Below are 15,791 nucleotides of genomic sequence, written 5' to 3' on the forward strand. Positions count from 1 at the left end.
CAATGTCAGAGCATGGGTACTGCACTGGAACATGCTGCAAGTTTGTAATTGTGATTGAATGGTTTATTGAGACAAGGGTATGTCAGTAAAAAGAGGAGGGCAATTTTGTTCTTCCTTATTCATCAGCTATAAAAGATACTAATCACTAATAAACACTTTTTTAAAAAATTGCCATTGGAAGAGAATAGTTGAGGATCCTCCAACGTTGTAAGTAGAATATCCCTGCTGGTGGGTGGATTAGTTTAGCCCATGGGTCATAGACTTAACAGGCCTACAAGTATGTTTATACTGGAGCTGGATGATGTAATTTCCAGCTCGTGTAGACATCTATCATGCTAAAAATAGAAGTGGTGCAAGTAGCAGGAGGGGCTAATCACCCCCAAGTACATACCCAACCAAGTTCCTAGGTATGTACTTGGGATGGCGAACCCCTCGCACTCCTGCAGACACACTTCTGTTTCTAGTGAGCTAGCTTGAATAGAGCTAGCATGAGTACGTCTACTTGATCTTGAATTACACTTTCCAGCTTCAGTGTAAACATACCCTATGCCGAAGGATTCTCTAGGGAAGGAGGGCTCAGATTTTTTCATTATATAGACAGAATTTCATCCAGGCACTCCTGTACTGAACCCAGTAACCTCATTTTAACAGAGAGAGTCTTGCGAAGCAGCACCCCTCTGATTTGCAGTGACCCCTCCTCCCACTGGCATGCCTTTATGGCAACCGCTACAATTGTTCACATGGAAAAATAATATTAGTAAAGGATCAAGTGAATTGTTAGCCATCTCTTAATGTGATTTGGCAGCTGGATTCAATGAGGGGAGCCAATACTTTTTGCCCTGCCATATCTTTGTGGCCAGTGGTTTATGGAACATTTGCAATCAATGGATCACACTATTCTAGATTACATGTCTCCTAATGCTGGCTGCTTGCTAAGTGAATAGCCACAACAAAAGGATACGTATTATATATATTTACACTCATGTAGATTAGAACCTGCTGAAAGACAACAGAGTGGTTGGCATTTGGAAATGATCATGGATAAAATTTCAGCATCATTATGCCAGGTGCTGCCGCCATGGCCTGAGACATATTGTGTAAATGAGTGCAGCTGTACCTGATCTGTCATGTTGTCAGGACAGGGCTGTGTGGTGTGACACATATTGTGGTAATATCACACTTTCTAGTCCAGGTGATACTAGCTATCCTCGGACCTCATGCCTCCTGGCAATATTTGCTGATCTCATTACCATCCAGAATGACAGTTTGATGATCCCGCTGCAGAACCAATTTGGAAATAGAATGTAACTTAGGTATCTTTAAAATGACATCCCGATGCACCGACTGTAGTGAGAGGGCTGCTTAGTAAGTGTGTCCTGTGGGCATCTGAGGCTGAATAACACTGCAATGCTAGGAGAGATTCCTGAGCTCAGAATCTGCCAACTGTATTTTTCTAAAAATGAATAGTAGAACAGTTCATAAAAAGGAGAGTACTACTAGACCCAAACACAACTGTATTTCAACCGATGACCCAGAGACAAGAGAGCTGATAACCAGGTAGTGGATTCTCTGGGATTGCTATGTAGATGAGTATTCTATATATTACTGCAGCTGAAATTCATACTACTAGTACAACTGGTTGTCAATAAGTGGCAGCCTTATTGGATGAGTCAGAAAGGCTCCTACTGACTTAGCCAGTGCAGGACCAGGGCCAACATTTGTCTTGTGAATGTTGTTCCTTGTATGTATTTATGATGGTGTGTGTAACCCATTCACCAGAAAGGAAGGGGTTAAGGAGTTGCTATGGACTCAAGTGACAATGCCCCACAACACCTCCGGAGGCACGTCAGGACAAGAGGAAGAGTTCAAAAGGGGAAAATACCAGCTCTGTAGGAGGCAGCTGTGGGAGAAGGACAGACCTCTAGTCTGCCAGCTCCCGGGGAGAAGCCTGATGGAAGGCAGAGCATGCTCCCATGACTAGACTGTCCAAGCTACCTCAGGGAAAGGTGGCAGGGACTATAAACAATTATCTCAGGATGATTTCTGGGCATTGATCAGAGGATGTTGAGTAGGAAGCAGAAAGCCCACAAGGAATGGAAGATGGGAGGGATCACCAAGTAAAGTTATGTGTTGGAGGTCAGAAAGTGTAGGGTTAAAGTGAGAACTGCCAAAAGCCAAGCAGAGTTGGGCCTTGCAATGGGAATTAGAAACAACAGTAAAAGGTTCTATAACCATATAAATAAGAAGAAAACAAGGAAAGAAGAAGTGGGGTCACTGAGCACTGAGGATGGGGTGGAGATTAAAGATTATCTAGGCATGGTCCAACACCTAAACAAATACTTTGCCTCAGTTTTTAATGAGGCTAATGAACAGCTTAGGGGTAGTGGCAGAGTGGCTAACAAAAAGCTTAATGGGACTAAATCGGGGTGGGAGGGTGGATAATCTCCATCCAAGAATATTAAACCAATTGTCATGTGAAATTGCAACTCCAATTGCAAGGATTTTTAATGAATCTGTAAACTCGGGGGTCATACCCTGTGACTGGAGAATTGCTAATACAGTTCCTATTTTTAAGAAAGGGGGGGAAACGTGATCCAGGAAACTACAGGCCTGTTAGTTTGACCTCAATTGTATGCAAGGTCTTGGAACAAATATTGAAAAAGAAAGTAGTTCAGGACACAGAGGTGAACAGTAATTGGGATAAAATACAACATGGTTTTACAAAAGGTAGATCGTGCCAGACCAACTTGATCTCCTTCTTTGATAAGACAACTGATTTTTTAGACAAAGGAAATGCAGTAGATCTAATCTACCTGGATTTCAATAAGGCATTTGATACAGTTCCCCATGGGAAATGCTTAGTTAAATTGGAGAAGATGGGGATTAATATGAGAATGGTTAAAGAGGAGACTCCAAGGGCTCATACTGAAAGCTGAACTGTCAGGCTGGAGGGAGGTTCCAAGTGCAGTTCCTTGGGGACTGGTCTTAGGACCAATCTTATTTAACATTTTTATTACTGACCTTCGCACAAAAAGTGAGACTGTGCTAATAAAATGTATGGGTGACACAAAGTTGGGAGGTATTGCCCAAAACAGAGGAGGACCAGAAGATCAAGAAGATCTGGATGACCTTGTAAACTGGAGTAATAGAAATGGGATGAAATTTAATAGTGAAAAATGTTAGTTACTAGCAACAAGAATTTTTGCTAGAAGCTGGAGATTTATCAGTTGGAAGATACAGAGGAGGAGAAAGACCTAGGTGTATTGGCTGATCACAGGATAACTATGAGGCGTCAATGTGATGCAGCCATGAAAAAAGGCTAATTCAATGTTAGGATGCATCAGGCGAGGTATTTTCAGTAGAGACAAGGAAGTGTTAGTACCATTATACAAGGCACTGGTGAGACATCATCTAGCAGACTATGTGCAATTCTGGTCTCCTGTGTTGAAGAAAGATGAATTCAAACTGGAACAGGTGCAGAGAACAACTACTAGGATGATCTGAGGAATGGAAAACCTATCTAACGAGAGGAGACTCAAAGAGCTTGGCTTGTTTAGCCTAAGCAAAAGAAGGCTGAGATGAGATATGATTGCTCTCGATAAATATATCAGAGGGAGGAGGCCCTTGGCAGTGTTGCAAAGCTGTCACAGATAATTGTGTCTCATGGCTAAATACTTATTATTGCTTAAATGCTTATTATCTGTGTTACAGTAGTGCCTGGAAGCTCCACTGAGATCAGGCCCCATCTGAGGTGCTATCCTGTACAAACATGTAGTTGTAAGAGCCCCAAAGAGTTTACAGTCTAAATGAGCAGAGCAAACATGCAAACTGACGATCCAGATTATACGGCAGAGCCAGGATAGAACCAGGGGCTACTGAAGCTCAGCTAGTGGTCTATTCACTGGTCCACTCTGTCTCTTCCAAATATGAAACTTTTATTTAAAACAAATGCTGAGATGAAGCCAAGACATTTGTTGTCCTGTGACAATATTCCGTTCCCTCGGATCTCCTCTTCATAACAAATGACTATTGGTGTGGATATTGTCATCCTTTGGTCTGATTAATCTGCATTCATCTTAGTGCATCACAGCTGGGGCAGGGGCTGTCTTTTCGTTCTGTGTTTGTACAGCAGTGTGATGTCTTAGCAAACAAATAAAATAAACCAACACACAGACACATCACCACATCACAGGCTGAGTAGGATACTGCACCTTGGACACTATGTACAGAGACAGGGTTAAACACTAGGAAATTCAGAAAAGAACAAAAACTAAAATGATGAATAGAAATTGAGAAAAAAATGGTACCCGTATTCTGAGACGACCTTCCCTGATCCCCTTTCTAGACCTATGGTTTGAGATTTCACCTTTCAAAAATGATGAAGAGGGTAACTGCGAAGGAAAGACTTAAAAGCAAAACACATGTCTAGCATGGCAAAATATTGACTGAGGGCAGGAATGAAGAGTGGTAGCTGATATATGAAAGTACTGAACACCAAAGACACACAGGATTAATTAAGGGTATTTCTAATGGGGCAAGGCTAGAATCAATATCTGACATGGAACAAATGGAAATATAAATTGAATATCTGGAAAAGATATTGGCCCTTATCAGGAAAATCTCCTGTGAAGTCAAAAGAGCTTTTCCTAAGCAAAGCATTTCCAGATAGGGCCCTGTAATGTTTAGGCTGTGATGCAATTGGGGAAGATAAAATTAATCCTACTGACTTTGAACAAATACATCCTTTGTAAAAAGTGACATACAAGGGGTACTCTGTTAAGCATTTAAGAATATATACTGAGCAATCTGTCAGTATTCAATTAATGATGATGATATGTTGTTGGGAATAATATTGTACTATAGCCTATCCTTTATAGGATGTCTATCACTGTGGGCTTTAAGCGTGGTGTAAAGGGATGGACAAAATGACTTGGGGCATTTCTTTCTCTAATGTCTATGATTCTATGATGTGACTTCCTTTAGGACAAATGTATGCCCCATATTAGGGTCTATTTATACAAGCTTACCGGGTGTGCAAGATAAAAATGTTAGTGGTATCTTGCTGAACTGAACTGAAGCACTCCAGGTAGGTCCTTGTTACAAATTTTATCCTTCTATCAATCTCAGAGCACATTAAATAGTCTTTATCTGGAGATACAAGGTGCCTACGTGGGTCACAGCTGACAATGCCAACTCAGCACAGACTGCTGAGAAATAGGGCAGACACACCCCAAACTGGTGGTTATTCTGTCATTAGAGTTTACCAAACCAGTAACTAAAGTGGACTTCTGTATCACCACACTGATTAACAAGAAGCCAAAAACACAGTCTCCTTAGGCATTCCAGCTGCTGATTCACCAGCCAGACAACTAGACTTTATGATGAGAGGTTACTGAAAACCAGATTCATCACTCATAAAGTTCTTCCAATCCCAAAGGATCAGCCACCTCAGCAGGTCGATATATGGCATAAATCTTACCCAAATACCACATTTAGAGCCAATCCTTCAGTAACTAAAAATTAAAGGTTTAATAATATAAAAAGAAAAGAGAGTTATTAAATGGTTAAGGAATTATATACGTTACAACTGATTTTCAGAGATGCAGGTCAGGAGCATAGCAGTGATGTAAATATGCTAGCTTGTTGACTCTCTCTGATTACCCAAACTGGTTTGGGGTCATTAATCCCTTGTTCAAAGCTTCCTTGTTAGAAAGCAGTCCTGAGAAATGAAGCAGGAAACGAAGACAAAAGAATGATGTCAAAGTCTCCACTCAGTTACCTTCAGCCCAAGAGCACAGAAACTTACTGGAAAAAAGATGGAGTCTTAGGTCACATGTCCTCATCACATGTCCATACATACTTTGCTGAATCATAGGGGTAGCCATTGGCTCCATGCTGTCTGAGGCATTCTTAGGAAGGGGGTCACTAAAGAGCTGATTTCCCTCAATGGTCCATCACCACATGAATGACCCATCAACCAGTGATGGCTAGTCTGAATGTAAATTTGTCTGGTTGGAGTTACAAGAACAGAACATGTTTCAGATTCAGACACATAGCAAATATTCATAACTTCAAATATAAAGATGATACATAGATACAAACAGGATGACCATACTCAGCAAAGCATAATGTTTCTATTGATCTCTTACATGACATACTTTGTACAAGAGTTATTACAGTCGTAGCAACAGTCGTAACAACAGTCGTAATAGAAATGGTCACCTTTCTTCTCTACAGCATCACACACGGTATGCCCACAAGCAGATCACAGTTCTCTTGAGTTTGTTCATTATTTACATGTTTTTATGCTACATTTTTGAATCTATGGATTGCTCCCAAACAGTTTGTAGTGAGTATTGTGTAACTGGAATTAACTGAGTTATGATGAGTCACCTTAGTCATACAATACTATTTCTATTTTACACTTTCTATTTTACACTTTTTCCTTAGCCAAGCAGGTCAGGCCCGAGGCATAATTTTCAGGAACACCTGGGACAATATATGACTTATTGGTTCAATGGTGAAGTCTTAACTGAGCCACTTCATTGCAAATGAAACCAATGGAAAGCCTCATACAGAAGACATATATTTTCCCCAATAACCTACATAGATAAAAGGTACTAACCATACAGACAGTGCAGTGATTTTAATAAGATAGCACTGAAACTACATCCTCCAGTAGCATTCTAACCATCATAAATCCACAAGATGACTTTAGTAAAATCCAGGCAAGGTACACATTAGCAATCAAGTTGAGTTATACTAAATATAATGCCCTCTATTTTTCAGGTAAATTAAAACTTTGCCAATTAATTATTAATTGCCTTGTGGTCCCAAGTGTGACGGGTTGGATCACAGAAACCCCTTGGGAATGCCACCTGATGTGCTGAGACTACTTCTCAGCCCGTTTTCCCTCATAGCTTGGGACTTCAGAACCCTGCCTGGTTGTGCCAGACACGCTAGCCTGCTACAAACCCAGGTCTGAACCATGTCCTGCAAAAGCTGCAGGCTTAACTGAAAACAGCTTAAGAAGTGTTCCTGTGTCTAGCACTCAGCTACCCAACTCCCAATGAGGTCCAAACCCCAATTAAATCTGTTTTACCCTGTATAAAGTTTATACAGGATTATCTCATAAATTGTTTGCCCTCTATAACACTGATAGCAAGATATGCACAACTGTTTGCCCCCTCCCCCAGGTATTAATACATACTCTGGGTTAATTAATAAGTACAAAGTGATTTTATTAAATACAAAAAGTAGGATTAAAGTGGTTTCAAGTAATAACAGACAGAACAAAGTGAATTACCAAGCAAAATAAAATAAAACACGCAAGTCAAAGCCTAATACAGTAAGAAAGTGATTATAGATGAAATCTCACCCTCAGAGATGCTCCATTAAGCTTCTTTTACAGACTAGCATCCTTTTAGTCTGGGTCCAGCAATCACTTATACCCCTGTGGTTACTGTCCTTTGTTCCAGTTTCTTTCAGGTATCCTTTGAGGGTGGAGAGGCTATCTCTTGAGCCAGCTGAAGACAAAAATGGAGGGGTCTCCCAGGACTTTATATAGTTTCTCTCTTGTGGGTGGAAACCCCTCCCTCCCCCTGTGTAGAATCCCCTCTACAAGATGGAGTTTTGGAGTCACCTGGGCAAATCACATGTACCTGCATGACTTAGATCTCTCCAGGAACGTTCCCAGGAAAGCTCAGATGTGGATTGGCATCTATCAAAGTCTATTGTCAGATTAAGTGTTTCTTGATTGGGCACTTACTGAGAATAGTCTTTTCTCAAGAAGCTGACAAAATGCTTCACTGAGACTACTTAAAATCAAACAAGTACACAGCCAGTATTCATAATGTCGAATACAAAAAATGATACATGCATACAAATAGGATGAATATATTCAGTAGATCATAATCTTTGCAGAGATATGTTACATGGCATATGTAACATAAAACATATTCCAGTTATGTCATATTTACATTCATAAGGATATTTCTATAAAGCATTATGGGGTGCAACGTCACACCATGTCTCCCCACAGCTGTTCTACTGCATCTTCTTCTAACTCCAGGATCTATTTGTTTACAAGTATTATAAGTTCACATGATACCAAGTTCATCATCAGACAGAGTATAGCCAAAGACCCTATGCTCTTTGGCATCCTCAGAGATTTTATGGCCTTTATGATCATCTAGTCTGACCTCCTGCATAACGTGGACCAAAGGACCTCATCTCGTAATTTTTGCATCAAGTCCATAACTTCTTGTTTGAGTTATAGCACATTTTTTAGAAAGATATCCTGTCTCAATTTAAAGACTTCATGTGATGGAGACTCCACCATATCCTAGGTAAATTGTTTCAAAGGTTAATTACCTCATTGTTAAAAATATGCACATTATTTATAGTCTGAATTTGTCTAGCTTCAGCTTCCAACAATTGGCTCTGATTACGCCTTTTCCTGCTAGATTAAAGAGAGGTCTATTATCAGAAATCTCTTCCCCACATAGATACCATGATTGAGTTGCCTCTAACCTTCTCTTGGACAAACTAAATACAGTAGATTGAGCTTCTTTAGTCTTTCACTACAAGGCATGTTTTCCAGCTCTTAAGCCATTTGTGTAGATCTAGTCTGAATCATTTCTAGTTTGTCAACATACCTTTTGAAATGTCCACTGAAGTGCCAGGAATGTTATGCCTACAGGGCCAACATGTGTTCCTGATAAATTCCGTAATATATGGCTCATATCCAATCCTTGGTTGGTATGGACTTCATAAACACAAAACATTTAGTGACAACCTTTTATAGCTAATTCTGATGTACATGAATTACATGATATATATATCCATATGTAATGTCCTATGGCTCCCTTTGTAGACTATGACCATTCCAATTTCTGATAGGTACACAATAGCTATTGGCAAGAAACTTGTTAGGATAGCTCCTTGCATAACTGCAATTTATCCTAACTCTGCTGTTATTTTGTCCAAAAACCACAAAGATGACAAACAGTAATGCTCTTCCATGCTCTCTCAACTGCAGGTTAGTGTTGGTTCTTTGAAACATCCAGCTTACTCTACAGTTTGAATATGAGGAAGAATTCACAAGTCAGTCTGGTATTAATCCTGGCAGGTCCTATTCCCCAGATGATTCTTATAATCCCAATCCCCACAATCTGAAACGTGAATGGTGGAATGTTCTTTAGGGTTTTTAATCTAATAAATAATGGAACTGTAAAGGCATGTACCAGACATCAATGTATTAACAGAATCAATACCCTTCCCTGGATGCCTCTTTGTTTTCAAGCATTTTAAATGAGACAATGACCACAATAATATCAGCAGTGTTAGGTTACTGTGCTGTCAAAACACGGCTACTGCAGGGCACGCTTCACAGCAGTATGGGGTCAGTCAATAAACTTAACTGCTTCCACAATATCAGGCTGTACTGCTCCTCACATGAGTTATTTTGTAATAATGTGCCCTATCTGCAGTTGGAGCTTTCCTCTCTGCTGTATATTGTGATCATATTTCAGCAATACGGCAGATGCAATTTATCAGCAGCACAGAGTTTCATTTGCATATCACGGAAACGTCTGAGCCACCTATTGAATTCAGGAAAAATTCGAACTCTTATTGTAGCTTCTTATGGCTCATCAGGGATGTGCCCTTGTAATTTTGTGTGTGTTTGTTTGTTTGTTGTCCCTTGACACCGCATTACAAAGTCATGTTTACAGAATTTGATTTACGCTGATGCTTCCTTCGACTCTCACAGTCACAGCCGGCTGGAAGATGCTCAGTGCTGCCTGTTGGTCTTTTAGCAAAGTATCCCAGCAGTTGCTCTTTATAATTCTAAGTTGCTCAAATGTAAAATACATTCCTATTATATTACGCCCCTGTATCTGACTGTAGATCTGGTGAGGACACTCAGTTAACTGAGATCCTGGGCCTTTGGAGTGTTGTAGAAACTTCACTGCATCAAATGCACTCAGGCAGAAGGTGAGGAATCCGATCTTGCGCAGGAATACATATAAACAAAGCATTATGCAGGCATAGACTAAACAAATATCCTGCACGATGAAAGTTATTTTATGGGCTTCTTCCACTTATCTCTTCCTTGTCTCACTTCCCCAGTTCACACCCTGTAGCCCATAACAACACTGAAAATTCCCTTGGCCAGAGCACACAGCAGAGGTATCATGGCTGTGGTATTTAGCAGATGTCTGAAATTCTGGCTCTAGGATGTTCATGGATGCAAACTGCTAATTAGCATGTGTGGCTCTAATCTCCTGTTTGACAGCTGTTCCTTGGAGCGGCTTCTCCTATTTCCTCACAGGGAGTTGGATTCTGAGTTCTTTGTTGCAACACCCGGTGTCTCCACCCAAGGTAACTCTCCACCCCACCCTCTGTACCTGCAACATAAGAGGTGCTGTCCTTTGAGGAAATGACTGTTGCTATCACTGTTAGCAAGGAGTACAAACCAGCACACAAACAACAAAATACATTAATACGAACCCTATCAAATGAAATGCCACACCCCAAAACAACACTATAACAAAGAGGACTTTATTAGGGGCAGAAAAAAGAGGCTCTAGGGAAGGAAAGGGTTAAGGTTATCTAAAACACTAAAACATCTACAATATAACAAATTCCCCACCTCCCAATATTCCCAACTGTACCACAACCCCCAGCTTCCTCCCGGCACCTTCCCAGCAGATGGAATGCCTAACATGTATCTGGAGATGGGAGCAGCAAATACTGGCTGTCTTAAAGGAAACAAAATGGGACTTCTTACAGTGTTTTCACCCAAGTATGGGGAAAGGTCCTCTCCTGACTCCCTGGACTGGTGTCCTGGGAAGGTCATGGCTGACTTTAAATAGCTGGTGCCAGTTGGTCCACTGCAGGGGTGGAACTGTTGGACCATCCACTGAATCCAGAGAAGAGCAACAAACATTATTAGAAAACATGACCTATGAGGGAAGATTGAAAAATTTGAGTTTGTTTAGTCTGGAGAGGGGACATGATAACAGTTTTCAAGTACATAAAAGGTTGTTACAAGGAGAAGGGAGAACAATTGTTCTTCTTAACCTCTGAGGATAGGATAAGAAGCAATGGACTTAAATTGCAGCAAGGGTGGTTTAGGTTGGACATTAGGAAAAACTTCCTAACTGTCAGTCCTGGGTCGGTCAGGGGGCAGTTTTGTTCAATACCTTCATTAATGATCTGGAGGTTGGCGTGGACTGCACCCTCAGCAAGTTTGCAGATGACACTAAACTGTGAGGAGTGATAGATATGCTGGAGGGTATGGATAGGATACAGAGGGACCTAGACAAATTAGAGGATTGGACCAAAAGAAATCTGATGAGGTTCAACAAGGACAGGTGCAGAGTCCTGCACTTAGGATGGAAGAATCCCATGCACTGCTACAGACTAGGGACTGAATGACTAGGCAGCAGTTCTGCAGAAAAGGACCTAGGGGTTACAATGGGTGAGAAGCTGGATATGAATCAATAGTGTGCCCTTTTTGCCAAGGAGGCTAATGGCATTTTGGGCTGTATAAGTGGGGGGCATTGCCAGCAGATCAAGGAACGTGATCATTCCCCTCTATTCAACATTGGTGAGGCCTCATCTGGAGTACTGTGTCCAGTTTTGGGCCCCAAACTACAAGAAGGATGTGGAAAAATTTGAAAGAATCCAGTGGAGGGCAACAAAAATTATTAGGGAGCTGGAGCACATGACTTATGAGGAGAGGCTGAGGGAACTGGGATTATTTAGTCTGCAGGAGAGAAGAATGAGGGGGGATTTGATAGCTGCTTTCAACTATCTGAAAGGGGGTTCCAAAGAGGATGGATCTAGACTGTGCTTAGTGGTGGCAGATGACAGAACAAGGAGGAATGGTCTCAAGCTGCAGTGTGGGAAGTTTAGGTTGGATATTAGGAAAAACTTTTTCACTAGTAGGGTGGTGAAGCACTGGAATTGATTACCTAGGGAGGTGGTGGACTCTCCTTCCATAGCAGTTTTTAAGGCCCGGCTTGACAAAGCCCTGGCTGGGATGATTTAGTTGGGGATTGGTCCTGCTTTGAGCAGGGGGTTGGACTAGATGACCTCCTGAGATCCCTTCCAACCCTGATATTCTATGATTCTATGTCAGAATGGTTAAGCCCGGGGTCGGCAACCTGTGGCACGCGTGCCAAAGACAGCACGCGAGCAGATTTTTAATGGCATGCTGCTGCCTGCCGGGGTCCCGGCCCCACTCAGTCCCCCCGCCCACCACTCTCTCCTGCAGGGGCAGGAGGCAGAAGCTTGGTCTTGCTGGCAGCCAAGCTTCCCCCTCCCCCTCTTCTTCCCCCAGTGTGGTGCTTTCCTGCCCCTTCCCCTCCCACTGCTGATTGCCCTTGCGAAAGGGAGTGGGAGCAGAGCCGAGCCACAGCGTGCTTGCTGCTCCGGGGAGGAGGCAGAGAAGAGGTGGGACGGGGCTCTGGGAGAAGAGGTGGGGATGGGGCATATCCCCCCCAGCCCTCTGCCCTGACCTCTGAACCCCCCCCCACAGCCTTCTGCCCTGACCCCTGCACCCCACCCCACCCAGCCCTCTGCCCTGACCCCTGCACCCCCTCACACACACCCAGCCCTCTGCTCTGACCCCTGAACCCCCACACACCTCTAGCCCCTGTTCTGACTCCTGCACCCACCCACATCCCCAGCCCCCCCACAACCCATGCCCTGACTCTTGCACACACCCCCACATCCCCACCCCCACCCTGAGCACCAAACATGAGCTCCTGCACACACACACACACACCCCACACACATTCCCACCTGCACCCCTGGTCTGGGGTCCCAGCTGTCGGCCCCGCTGCCGGTCTGGAGTCCCGGTTGCTGGCCCCTTGCCAGCCAGGGTCCCGCAGGCCCCGCTCAGCCTGCTGCCGAACTAGGTGAATGGAACCCCAGGCCGGCAGCGGGCTGAGTGGGCCGGTGAGGTAAGATCAGCATTTTAATTTAATTTTAAATTAAGCTTCTTAAACATTTTGAAAACCTTGTTTACTTTACATACAACAATAGTTTAGTTATATAATATAGACTTATAGAGAGAGAGACCTTCTAAAAAACATTAAAATGTATTACCGGCACGCGAAACCTTAAGTTAAAGTTAAGTGAAGACTTGGCACACCACTTCTGAAAGGTTGCCGACCCCTGGGTTAAACACTGAAATAAATCGCCTAGGGTGGAATCTCCATCATTGGGGATTTTTAGGAGCAGTTTGGACAAACAGCTGTCAGGGATCGTCTAGATAATACTTAGTCCTGTCTTGAGTGAAGGGAACTGGACTAGGTGACCTCTTGAGGTCCCTTCCAGTTCTATGATTCTATGATTCTCTGTTCCTTATTAGTAGCCTGCCTTTATTGTTTAAACTGATAAGGGAAATTCTGGTTGTCTGGAAATTGTGCAGGTGTGAAATTATGCATTGGCTACAGAATAAGGGAAACAAGATAAATAAAGGCACAGGGGAGAAGGAAAAGTGTTACATTGTGCAGGAAAATAAATGGCATTTTAAATACTAATGAAGGATGCTGGATTCTTTTTTGTTTTGTTTTGTTTTGCATCTGTCTAAGCAAACCTCTGCTCTCAACATATACATTCGACAGCAACAGGCTATTGCTGTGCTGCCATCTTCATCTGCACTTCTTAATAGGGGAAAAACTGCAGAGAAATTTAAGAAGCCAAAGCATATTGAGGGAGACGGAACAGTACTTTAAAAGGCAAATGAACAACAAATCATGCTGTGGGTGTATAAATGAGTGGCTGATGACAAACACAAGGATCAGCTATTGATTTCAGTGCGTTAAAGAGGAGGCAGAATCATTTGAAATGCCGGGCCTGTTGTGCATAAAGTTACCAACTCTCACTGGGCTGGAAGTTTTATAAACACTTGTAGTAATAATAAAACCCTTCTGGAAAAGTCCTAAAGAATTGACTTGGGATCAGCCAGTAGAGTCCCAAAGAAATTTTTCTAGAAACCCATAGAATTTAATAGTGAATGACCTCCTTTCTAGAGGGCTTTTGAACCATGCTATAAAACTCTAAAGACGATATATGACTCCTTAGTTAATTCTATTAAGTCGTTGAAAAAATCTATAGAAAGGCTGTTATTTTATATTAAATTCCACAGAACTTTTCCATAGCAGTTACAAGGACATTCGTAAGTTAAAATTCCTTTAACTTCAGAGGAATCACTCCTGTTTTTCCAGTTTCCTGGTGTCCAAGTACAGCTAGGCTTCTATTCAGCTCAGTCTGGCCTCTATTCAGCAAGGTACTCCAGCAGGTGTCTAGCTTGAAGTATGGGCTTGTCTCCACTAACTGGGGGATTGAGACGCAGTGATCGATCAACCGGGGGTCTAGATAGCAGGTCTAGTGAAGATCTGCTAAATCGACCACTGATCGCTCTCCCATCGACTCCAGTACTCCATCGGAATGAAAAGCATAAGGTAAGTCGACGGGAGAGTTTCTCCTGTCGACGAAGCACGGTGTAAACATCACAGTAAGTTGACCTAAGGTACGTTGACTCCAGCTACGTAGTAGTTGCATAACTTAGGTTGACTTAGCCCCATAGTGTGGACCTGCCCCAGGGGTGTGACTCCACCCTGCATAAAGTTAGCCACATGCTTAAGTACCTTGCCTCTGAGAATTCCACATCAGCACCTCTTCAACAGCTTTGAAACTAACCTGTTTTCAGACTAACACAAAACCAGATTCATTCTTCCTACTGCTGCATGAAGCAGGTTGCAGCCTGGCCTGCTGTACCCCAGGAAGGACTCTCAAGAGGCGCGCAAGCAGTGGTCCTCCACAACACCCCATGCTCATTTTGTACCGGCCCAGCCTCTACCCTGGTAGACTTCTCACCACTACGGGCTTTGCTCCTGGGGACATGCTGGCAGCAATCAGTGGAACTTTAGCCACCAATGTTTGTATCACTGCAGATGAAGATTGCTTAGAATAATTCCTTGGCTCTGGCAAAGGGGACTGAATTCTCCACTGAAAAACATTGGCTTTGCTGCAGGCATCACAGGAAGGGAAATTAATTTAAAGCTCTTTAGTGCTTGAAGTTAGCAATGGCTCATGAAGGCTTTAGAAAATTCTGCTGTGATGTCACCAATATAGTGGAACAAAGCTCTTCAGAGCAGGAGCTGTCTCTTACAGTGGGTTTGTCTGTATTACAACAGTTAGCTCAAGTTAATGCACTTGAGCTACTCCACTAACTGGAGTGAGTGTGACCACACTGTGAAACACTGGAGACACACAGTGTGATTGATGAGTCGCTGTAATCTGAGCTGCTGCATCTGCATTGATTACTACCTCCTCAGTTAGCAACACTTCAGATTCCCATGGTGGGTCATCTAGTCTGAGTTTAAAGCACCTCTGGACCTAGAGATTTTTGTGTGTGGACAGGAATCAGATGGGTAACAAAACTCAAGTTATAGCTCGAGTTGACAATACAGTGAAGACAAGTCCCATGTGTTTGTACAGGGACTAGTTGAGTGAAGTCCCAGTCACAGCTGAGGCCTCTAGGCGCTACTGTAAATACAGATAATAATAACAATAATAATTAATATACACTGTTATGTGGAGACACCTTTGCTTTTATTATTATGTCTCACCATTCAAAAAAAACGGTGCAGAGCACTGGTTGACTTTTAGGTGAAATATATTCTTGCCATAAGAAGTCCTAAAATGCCTATCACAGTAGTACATAGGCCCTGACAAATGCTTAGTTTAAAAATAGCAGCCAGCGACTGACT

General features: G+C 42.5%; 1 protein-coding gene across 1 annotated transcript in view; it reads left to right on the forward strand.

Annotated features, from left to right (window-relative positions):
- The window catches only part of GUCY1A2 (guanylate cyclase 1 soluble subunit alpha 2), a 327,535-nt gene that overhangs the window by 310,930 nt on the left and 814 nt on the right, over positions 1-15,791 (forward strand). The window lies entirely within an intron of this gene.

The sequence above is a fragment of the Chrysemys picta genome, chromosome 1 (genome assembly GCF_011386835.1).
Source record: "Chrysemys picta bellii isolate R12L10 chromosome 1, ASM1138683v2, whole genome shotgun sequence".
Taxonomy (NCBI): domain Eukaryota; kingdom Metazoa; phylum Chordata; order Testudines; family Emydidae; genus Chrysemys; species Chrysemys picta.